General features: G+C 52.8%; 1 protein-coding gene across 7 annotated transcripts in view; it reads right to left on the bottom strand.

Annotated features, from left to right (window-relative positions):
- Kdm4b (lysine demethylase 4B) overlaps positions 1-11,506 on the bottom strand; it is a 79,493-nt gene that overhangs the window by 67,230 nt on the left and 757 nt on the right. The gene's annotated exons all lie outside the window — the stretch shown is intronic.

The raw sequence follows: 11,506 nt of genomic DNA, 5'->3' as shown, positions 1-11,506 counted from the left end.
TGGGTGGGTGGATGAATGAATGGATGGGTGGATAGGTGGGTAGATGGATGGATGAGTGGGTGGGTGGGTGGATGGGTAAGTAGGTGGATGGATAGGTGGGTGGGTGGGTGAGTGGATGGGTAAGTAGATGGATGGATGGGTAAGTAGATGGATGGATAGATGGGTGGATGGATGGATAGATGAAAGGGTAGGTGAAAGGGTGGATGGGTATATGAATGAGTGGGAGGTAGATATGTGGATGGACGGATAAATGAATGGAAGGATGAATGAATGGGTAGATGGATGGGTGGGTGGATGGGCGAACAAAAAGATGGATGGAAGAAAAGATAAGTAGATAGATAAGCTATCCATCTAGATTAGCTATACATACAGACATGGCCTTCAGTTTGAAACTACACACTGTCACACGCTTGCACTTGCAGTGTGCACAGTGGCCTTACATCGCTGATGAGGGTCTAGAATCAACTACATTCCTGAGGCAGAAGAATCATCAAGAATCCCCCACAGGGTGGCAGATGAGGATGTGCTGAGAACACTGTGGCTCAAGAGCCATGAACACCATGATGTCAGCAGAGGAAGGGAAATCGCCAGCAACCCAGGGAGGAGAAACTGTGCTGTGTCTCAGAATGGAAGGCAGATAATAGATAGGCACAAAGCAATGCCACAAGATGCCCTTCTCTCTCTACAGTTTTCCCAGCGGGGGACCAGTAGTGAGCTCTCACAACTCAAATATCTCCCTTAAGAACAGAGTGGAACCTCCAATCGGCGTTCATGTCACCAAACAGAATGGATCCACACCAGACCTTCTGCACCAACACTAAAAGGACACAGTGCCATTTCTCTTCCCCACCTGTAGCCTCGCTTCATCAAACCTTCACAGACTCCAGGGGCTATTCCAAGTGAAAGGAAAAACAGGAAGTGGACAACTCAAAGCTAGAGTCTCTTTGTACTGACAGGCTACCACAGAGTCAAGATGGAGCCTGTCAATGCTGGGGGTGACATACCTGACAACTTGGTCCAGCCTGCAGAGAGCATGCACTCAAGTATTAGTGACACAGAGGACTCAACCCACAGTTGCCTGAGATGGTTCAGGCAAAGGGCAAAGAGAAAGGAGATCAGCATCCTCAGAGTGCCCCCATGTGGGGGCCTCAGGAAAGACATCTTGGAGCCTTTCCAGAACCCCTTCCCTTGCTACTGTTGGCCCAGTGTGACCCTGCTGGCAAGCAGTTCAGCCTGGCATGTGAGCTCCCGGTTCATGAGCCTTATTGTGAGAGTTAAGGCAGAGAAAATGAGTGGGAGCACATATCTGCACACTGACCTGACCACAAACACGAATGATCAAGCCCAAACACGCACGGCCACACACACACTCAGGCAAATAATCAGTGTCATTAAATAACACCAATCAGGCCAGGGTGACTTGCCAGGGACAAACATATGACTCCCTCCACAGGCACAGTGTGTGACACACAAGCCCACACATACATGTGTATACACACAAAATAAGTATGTCAAGTGTAAAAATAAATAAATAAAAATAAAGAATAAAGTAAAAAAGTAAGCCAGTGTAGAGTAGGGGCAGGAAGCCAGGTTTACCTGTGGCACGCATGGCTGCGCAGCCCTGGGCTCGGAACCACCACGGCCTGTCAGAGGTCAGGTCCTGCTGGCATCGTTAGATCAGAGGAGGGAAGCAGACTGGGGACAGCCGTTTGTCTATTTGTCTATCCCCTGGAAGAAGCTCAGCCAGAACCCCAGCACCCAGTGTCACTAGTGAAAGACACCTCCCAAAGAGATACAGCCTCCTGAACCTTGCAGTCCCCTCTGTGCATTCTTGGCTACTAAGCGCCAGGCCCAGATGGCATCTGTTTATTGGCCCATGCTCTAGCCTTGCATCAGACACCATAACCAGTGCCTGGAGGACCTAAACTGGAGCTGGATGCCCCTGCCATCCCAGGGCTTCACTGAGCCCAGTGGCCTAAGTCAGGTCTCTTCACTTGCCCCTCCTCCTCCTCCTCCTCCTCCTCCTCTTCCTCCTCTTTCTCCTCCTCCTCCTCCTGGCATGGCTGAGGGACTGCTGGGGCAAGGCACCTATCAAGATCAAGATCAGTCAGGGACACCTGGTTCACACAGGCATGGACACATACACATATTCCCACAACACACCAACATGCACTGGCACACACGCGTGTACACACACGCACATGCTCATGTGCGCCACACCACAGCCGTCTGAAGCAGTCAAGCACCATCACTACACTATCCCAGATGGTGAAGGAGACACAAGTCAGGATACAGCTTGCCCAAGGTCACCCAGCAGTGAAGGTATGAGGGGCACGGAGACAGCAGTGACACGGGTGGGAACACTGGGACGGGAGGAGGCCACTGGCACTGTCAACTCCCTAGACAGGTCTCAGAGCTGGTGAAGCACGGACTTCATGAAGTGTCACAGCAGAGGTCACCATACGATGCTGCCCCAGGGATGCCCGTGCTATCAGAGACGTCACCGACTGTAATGACTTGGGCCAGGAAAGGTTGATGACCCAGGGATTCCCATTCCAGAGGTCCCCCAGCCCAGGACACACCCTGGGGGGGGGGGGCGGCTCAGGACACAGTGCAGCACCCAGCTCAACAGGAGAGAGAGCCAGGACTGAGACTCAAACAAGACAACAGGGTTCACGGTGCGGGACACTGAGCAAGGCAGGAGGGTTGGGATCTCGAGGCTTAGCCATTGTGAGACCCTGCCAAAACTGGAAGTATTCTACACTGCTGGGGCAATGGAGCAGCCACTCTGGAACACATATTGAGCATGGCAAAAATGAACACACAAGAGACTGGAGAGGTGGCTTAGTGGTTAAGAGCACTATCTGCTTTTCTAAAGGACCCGGGTTTAATTCCTAGCATCCAACATGCCAGCTTACAACTGTCTGTAACTCCAGTTCCAAGGGATCTGACATCCTCATACCAATGTACATAAAACTAAAATTAAAATTAAAATTAAAAAATAAACACCAACACACATAACTGCATAAACTTGCACATGTTCACAACAGATAGAAACCCCAAAACTAAGATGTCCACCAAGGACACACAGATGTATAATGGTCCATGCATTCCACGGAATATTACTCAGCCATAAACAGGAACAAGGCTCTGACCTGCAGTGAACAAATCTTGATAACATCAGGCCAGTGGGAGAGACCTGCCATGTGATCTCATCCCCAGTCACAGAACATGACAACAGGGATATGCTTTATGAAAGCTGTCACTGGCTCCACGCACCTCAGCTGCAATCCTGCAGCCTGCCATAGCACAAAACATGGACACTGTCACACATCTACAAACATGAAAAAGGGCCTTGTGAAGACATGGGGCCATAGGATCTTTATCTTCATCACCGGCTCGAAGCCCTTCATAGCCTTGGCCCACCGCACAGCAAGACTGTACTCCAAACATGAAAGCTTTGTCTGTGTCTAGCAGGGGCTGGGAGGAAGGGGCAGACAGAAAGGGATAACAGAAATGGGCTCCTCTAGAACACTGAGAATGTTCCAGAAGGACAGGGACAGGAGCTGTGAGAGACAAGTGTGTATGCATGTATGTATGCCTGTTGGTGTGTGCTTGCATGCACACGTGTGCACGCATGAGCCAGCGCCTGCCTCAGAGCCTGAGGACTGGACTCCACCCCCAGCTCCCAGAGAGAAAGCTGGAAGGAGGTGTGGCTTATGATGGCAGCACTGGAGAGGGGAAGCCAGTGAAGCCAGTGAAGCCAGGCGCATCTGTGGAGCTCTCTGGCCAGCAGCACGGCAGCAAGTCCAGTCTCAGTGAGACCCTGCCTCCCAAGACCAAGTGGAGAACAAGTGAGGGGCACTGCTAGCGTTGTCCTGCAGCTTCCATGCGTACCTGCAAATATGCAACCTGAGGGGGGCAAGACGAATCAGGGAAAAAGACCTTGCTGCCGAGACCGGTGAAGGAAAAGGCTGGCTGACTCCTACGAGTCTCCCTTTGACTTCCACATAGATTATGAGGAGAATAACCGAGGGATGCACACAACTGCAGGACCGTAAAGAACCAGTGCACCTCTTGCTCCCAATACCTGTCTCCCCTGCCCATATGATCAGACCAGGCTGCTGAGGCCCAGAGAGGTGTGATGGCCTGTCCTAGGAAAAAGGCTTATTATCCTTCGCTCCCTCCCCTCCCCTCCCCTCCCCTCCTGAGCTCTGTCCTGAGGCAGCTCGAGGCACGATGCAAAGGCTGCCACAGCAACAGTGGCGGTAGAAAAGTTTCAGGCTCCCCAGAGGTGCTAAGGGCTCTTCTGCCCACCCCAGGAGCTGTCTGAAAGACACAGCCCAAGGCTGACCCTGCCAGCCTGTGACCCTAGAGCACATCAGCTCCTTCACTCTGGGAGCACCACCCAGCGTTTTTACATGTGTGGTCTATCTGTCCTTGGGAGTCCCTGCCCCTTACTACCTCTGCCCACATCATCTTCAGGATGCAGTGGCAGGGGCAGTGCCCTGGAGGGCCCTTCAGCACTCTCTGGTACCCCTTTTCCCCACCCTCACCCCCATGCTTAACATCCCAGCACCTGCCCTGACACATGAGGACACATCTTCGGACACAACTCTAACTCGTTTTTTGTTTGTTTTTTAATTAATATATTACAAATTTTTACAATTTATTTTATTATTTATAGTTTGGAGAAGTCATGCATGTGGAAGCATAAAGTCATCCGGAGGACTGGTTCTCTCGCTCTTCCCTGTGGGTCCTGGGAACTGAGCTAGGGGTCAGGCGTCACAGCAAGCCCCTTTATTGGCTGAGCCTGTCATCAGCCCCACACTGGTTTTCATACCATGCTTCTCAGGGTTTGGAGGAACAGTTCTGAGGTCTGGTGTACTGGGCAGGTACTCACTCGCCCCTGATCTATGCCCTCCATTCCCCTAGGAAGTGGTTTTAGGCCAGGTGATTGCAGCTGTGCTCAGGCCACAGGTGCAGCAGATGGCGACAGAGAGCTCAGCTTCACCGCTCTGTGATGCCTCCCCTCATCTGTGCCGCAGGGACTGCTCCTCTCTCTCCCTGTGCTCCTTAAGTAAGCTCAGTAGACAAACAGCTAGACAACAGCTAGACAAATGGACCAGCAGTTAGAGCACTGGCCGCCCTTGCCAAGGACCCAGCCTCAATCGCCAGCACTCCTAAGGCAGCTCATCCACTGCAGGGGATCTGACATCCTCTTCTGGCATCAGCAGGCATTGCACACATACACAGGCAAAATACCCATGAAATATGTCCTTTTTTTTTTTTTTTAAAGTAAAGTCCTGGCTGGGCAGTAGTGGTGTATACATTTAATTCCAGCACTCGGGAGGCAGAGGCAGAAGTTTAAGACCAGCTTGGTTTACGAAGTGAGCTACTGGACAACCAGGGCTGCACAGAGAAAGACTGACTTGAAAAAACAAAATAAATAATAACAATTACCACCAAAATCAAAAGCAAAGGCCAGCATGGACTAAGACAGCAACTGCTGCAGTAACTGACAGCGGCTTTCCCTCAGGCCAGCTTACCGGCTCTGTTCTCACCTTCTACTGTGGCTCAGAAATATGGGGTGGGGGGTGGGGGTCTGCAAGAGGACCTGGCAGGGAAAGGCACTTGCTGCCAAACCTGACCCCCAGACTTCCACATGTGCAACTGTGGCACATGCCCTGCACCCTACAATGAACGTCATAAAAAACACTTAAAATCCAAAACTAATCATTTCCCAAAGCAACACAGGCTGGGCCTGTAACCCTGATGGCCCGGGTCCTCCTGCATGTGACAGGAGTCAGAGTTTGCTGGGTCCACAAGCGTGACCCATGTTAGTGGAAAGTGATCCAGAAATGCCAGATATGGCCACAAGAGGGTCACTTTCTTGCACCTGGCAGATCTTTCTGTACTATGTGATACAGGGCTTCTGAGAGAAACCCACTGCCCACCCCCATGGGGCCCTGGTGCTAGAGAGTCCCAGAGAGACCCTGAGACACCACCACAGCCTAGCACCCCACCTCCACCCTGCCTGCCTCCAAGGGTCTCCCAGGCCATGACCCATCGTCTCCTCCTCCTTCCTATGCCTATCATCACCCAGGCAGGACAGGTGTGGACCCAGTGATGCCCCACCCCAACTCAACTGCCCCTTGTCTGGTTGCCCACAGTGCCAGGACAACCTGTACATATCAGGCTCTGATCATTGGCTGCTGCCGCACCTGCCCCAGGCACACTCAGCTTGACTACAGAGAGACACAGAACAGCACGACACCCCAGCTGCCTCCTCCTCTCCAGGTGATCGCGCCAGCCAGCTGCAGGCAATCATCTGGTAGGGAGCCGCAAGGACAGAAGCAGAGCACTGGGAGGGTTCCCTGCACTCAGGCTGCTGGTGTCTCTACCCTGGGACATCGAGCAGCCAGGGACCAAGATGCTGTGGCTCCCAGCTGCAGCCTGGAAGGCCCCTGAAGTTACTGGTGAACCCTAAGAGGGGTATCTAAATGCCTGGGGTTCTGCTCCCACAGGAGGTATGTATGTATGTCTCTCTGCCCCACCCTCCCTGAGAAGGTAGCACTCGAGGACCCCTTATGGCTGACCCTCTCTAATTGAAGAAAGTATATAGAAACCTCATGGAAAGGACACAGGAGTTGAGGGGAGCTGCTGAGATCTACTGGGCTCCCCAGTCCCAGCTGCCTCTTCTATCCTACCATGCCTAGGGCTCCCTGATACATTCCACACCCAGAAAGGCTTCTGCCAGCTCTGTGGTCAGAAGCAACCCCAGGGACCCATTGCTCCATGGCCTCTCCTCTTGCAAGGAATCATCTGGCTCTACACCCCATACCCTGGGACTGGGCCAGGATAGGCAGCAAAGGGGCCCAGTGCCTGGAGCTACTCTGGAAAGACACTGAGGCTGGAGTCTGCCCTGAAATTCCACCTGCAGCACACACAGATACAGCTGCCACTCAGATGGGCCCACAAGTAAAAGCCCAAGTTTGTAATTCTCCCTTCTGTATCTGAGAGTCAGTAGGGCAGCAACCACAGCTTGGCTTACAAACTTACTCTTTGTCTGCTACTCAAGGACACCCAGCCTGGCACTCCAGTATCAGTAAGAGGAACAGCCTGAACTGGGATGCCCATGACAAGTGCTTGCTGTACAAGCATGAGTTCAAATCCCCCCAAGTCATAAAGCCAGGCACAACTGGGCAAGCCTGCAATCCCAGTACTGTGGCAGGGGAGACAAGAGGATCTCTCAGGGCTGGGGAGATCCAGATATCTCAGTGGGTACAGCGCTTGCTGTACAAGTGTGTAGAGCTGAGCTCAAATCCCCAGAACCCAAAAAGTCCAGTGCAGGAGCATGTGACCTGGGAGGCAGACACAAGAGCTGGAGGGGCGGCTGCCCTGGTGTGTGCACTCAAGATGACAGCTCCATCCTTAGCCATAGAAGCAAGGACTCACATGGAAAGTTGGCCTCTCATCTCCAAAAAAGATGAGACCAAAAAAGACAAAAGACCACAAGACCCCCCACAAGGCACAGATGGCTTGGCAGAAACTAATTCCCAAAGGTGAGTGGGTGGGGAGGGGAAGGAAGGTGAGAAAGAAAAGGGACAGACAGACCCAGCAAAGGAAAGGTGAGCACTGAACACCTGTAAGTCTGGGGAAATGAACGAGACAGGACTGTGGCAGACACGAGCCCCCGCTCCCACTGGCTGCCTACCTATAGCCAGGTCCTCACACGGGCCTGTGGTGGAAGGCACCTCTCTTGCCAGGTTAGGCACGGCACAAGCAGCCTCTAGGGTGGCGATGTTCTTCCCAGTTACTGATCTGGCTCAGAAAGAGGCTGGGGTGCTTATGATGTGTCACCCAGGGCAGAGGGCATCCCAGGAGGCTGGAGGCTAGGTATGTATAGGGATCTGAGAGGCCCACAACTCTTCAGGAATTGTTACCCATTGTGAGGAGGGGCAGCCCACCCCTAACTAGGAAGCTCTGTCCTTGTAGACATCCATCTGGTGCTGGGATGCAAACCCCCGCCCAGGTTGGTCTTATTTCTTTATGGCTGCATTTCTAGTATGTGTATGCGTGTTGGAGGCTAGGTCAACACAGGTGTCCTCCATCACCCTTATCATATTTACCTGGTCTCTGCTGGTGGGAGCTCTCCATACTTGGACTGGCAGCCCCGAGACCCTCCCGTCTCCACCTCCCTGTGCTGGGGCTGCAAGCACGCCTGACTATGGCCAGCTCTTAGGTTAGTGCAGACATCTGCACTCAGGTCTGTGCTTGCACAGCAGCAGCTCCTAGCTACTGAGCCCTCTTCCCAGCCATGGTTCTGTTGCGGATTCAAGACAAAGTCTACGTATCCCTGGATACATAGACACTAGCCTAGAACTCACCATCCTTCTACCTCCACCTCCTGACACAGTGCTGGAGAAGAAACCCAGGGCTGAGACCCACTCTATCAGCTCAGCCCCAGCCCTGAGCTTCGTTTTCTAGTAGACTACTTTTCTGGAATGGTTTTGGGTAGAGATGTCTCATGCTTTCTTATCCCCACTGTAAAGGGAATAGCAGACAGGAAAATGACAGAGCCCCAAACACCTTATCCAGCCAACAGGAGGGTCCTAGAACAGACCACACCCAGTGGGACTGAGCAGAAACTCAGCCCTCTGAGACTTCTTTTTTAAAAATCAATTCATGGGGGGGGGGGGAGGGGAGGAGAAAAGAAAAAAATCAAATCATACGTTTGAAACTGTTTTTGCGGTGTTGGGATAAAGCCAAGGCCTCTTGCCTCACTATCATGACCTGCCTGACTGGATACTAATGTTAGGCTTAGCTAGTCACTGGGTCCTTGTCACTCTCTGAACCTGCCAGCACAGGAACACCCCATGACTTCTGGGACATTATTGTGGAGGAGAAAGCCAAGATTAAAGAAATGAGTCAACCGAAGTAGATAAGTGGCAAGTTCATCAAACCAACAGGATGGGATACAGCAATGGGGAGGGGTGTCAGTGCCACCTCCATGGAGCCAAGACAGCCATGGTAGGACCTACACAGGGTGGGTGTGGGGTGCCAAGGATGGTCGTAGGCAGATCCTGGCTGTACAAGCACAGGCCTAGACTGGAAATAGGGGGCCAGTGGGGGGCAAGAGCAAACAGCACCACCGGTCACTGAAGGCAGAGTGAGGAGTGGGAGCTGGGACACAGGCAGATGGATCTACAGGGCTAAAAGTGAGGTACCGACAAAGTGTGGGTAAGGGCCAGCTGCACATTGAGTACAATGAACGCCCACCCCAGGGGTGAGCTAGTCACAGTGAACTGAGCCAGTGGGAACACACGTGCAGAGCAGAAAGCATCCAAACTCCTAGCCCCTAGCCCTTGATCCTCAAGGCTACCTGGAGGCATGAGCTTGCTAGGTACCAACTCTATAGATAGAGAGGGAGTCAGGATGCTGGACAGCGCAGGAGCCTGCCTGCAGGAGGGATGTCAATCCAGACCTCTGGGATTCCATAGCCTGAACTCCAAGGATGGTGAGCAGAGCCCAGTCCCTGCCCCTCACGGGCCCTGCAGTGACAGGTCTCTTCAGAGACAGGCCATCTGCTATAGTCTACTCCCTGTCCCCTGTTCCCAGGAGGCTTTGGCAGACTGGTGGCTCTAAATCTTTCTTTTGGAGCAAGTGACAAGTCCAAGGCCACCAGGCCCTGAACCCTCCACCCCACCTCCAGTTCCAGAGACAACCATCAGGAAGTACGCCACAGCCCACACCTCTACGCCACAAGCGTGAGCGCACACACATGCACTGGAACACCCGAGCACTTCACTGTCTTATGGATACTGGGCTAGCCAGATCAGCCTCTTTCCAGCACTCCCAAGGAGCCCCAGGCCCCTGGAGTGATCTGACAAGCTTGTTGACTCCCCACGGGTGTCAGGTAGCACAGGGACAGATGGCTACCTAGTGCTGGGGCTCCCAGGACAATGTGAGAAGGAGTCAGGGCCCAACAGAGGTGGGAAGCAAGAGCAGAAGGTCTAGGTAAGGGCTAGGCAGGCAGGGAAAACAGAAGGGCCCTTGAGACAGGGAAGGAGACAGGCTCCACGCAAATATCTACAAGACTGTAACTGAGTCTCCAGATACAATGTGTACTACCATGTCTCCTCAGCAGCCCTCTCCCTGGGAGGAAAGGATTAGAAGATCATTTGTCACTCAGACCTGTTCAATCCCAGCTTAGAACACACACACTCACAGGTGCGCCTGGATATGCACAGGCACATGGAGCACCTGGCACAAGGGCATTTCCACCCCAAACATCAGAACACCCAAGACAGTCTGGCTGCCTGCCCTCCCTCCTAGGGAAAGGAGGAAAGTTTGCCCAGAGTCTTGCACAGGGACCCTACAAGTTTAGATACAGAGCACCCACAAGGCTTGGGGGGGGGGGGAAGCTGACTACAGCTAAAGCAGGGTGGGAAGAAAAGGTTGGCCCAGTCTGGAGACACGCCCTCCCAGTGACTCTGAAGGCAGCAATTACTGGAGAATTAAAGAGAGTGATTAGCCCTTTCCTGGTAGTGGTAGGAGCCCCTGAAGACCCACATAATGAACCCATTTTGAGGCAGGAGCTGTTTGGGGACAGTGCAGTCTCCAGCCTGGGGACTGTCAGATACACAACTAATGGGACACAGAGACATCCGGGACCCCCCAACCTTCTGCAACCAAGATCCTCAGTGCCACCGATGAAGGTGCTGGCACCAGGCTGCAGGCTGAGCAAATCCCACTTGGTTACAGGGAAAGATACACTCTTTCTTTTTGCTTTTTGAAACATACAGGATCTATCCTCTCCATAGTTGAAAAAACTAGCAACTCCGGCAAGACACTTCCCCAGGTGTTAATTATTAAAGCGTTGCCATCCTCCATCCCGCCCCCCCCCTTTCAGACAGATGGGACAAGGAACCTCGATGCCCAAACCGCACCAGTTACAGCATCAAATCTGCAAACCTAGAATCCCTTATACTCTCAGCGGACTGACCACAGCCCCTAACGGAACCCCCCAAAGCCCCCAGGACATGGCAGTAGGAAAGCCGCCCTCAGCTGTCTCCAGCTTTGCCAAGCTTCCCTGTCTGTCTGCCGGGATGCCCCGGACTAGTGTGCACGCGGACAACTGCACATTTCATGGCTTACAGAAAGAAGGGAGCTGGGAGGCAAAGAGACCAAGGAACGGAAGCGAGGTGGAAAGGCTGCCATTGCAATAGCAGATACGTACACTATTTATTTTTATTTTTAAAAATGCAGATTATATGGTGATTTACAGATTCTGGACATGCGGGGGTCAAGTTTGCAAGGCCATGATGGGTGAGTGTTTAGAGGGGACAGCTCCAAACCAAAGGAAACCAAAATGCAAGCGGCGGGGAGCAGGGACTTGGTGTGGGTTTTTTATTTTTAAAGATTTGGGGTTCTTGAAGGGATGGCTGGACCGGGCCACCCACGCTGTCATCTTTTGTGCCCTGGAAAGGGGACGCGGCGCCCC

Source organism: Mus pahari, chromosome 18, assembly GCF_900095145.1.
Source record: "Mus pahari chromosome 18, PAHARI_EIJ_v1.1, whole genome shotgun sequence".
In the NCBI taxonomy this organism is placed as follows: domain Eukaryota; kingdom Metazoa; phylum Chordata; class Mammalia; order Rodentia; family Muridae; genus Mus; species Mus pahari.
The sequence above is the reverse complement of the archived record's forward strand: the minus strand, read 5'-3'. Positions and strand labels throughout refer to the sequence as shown.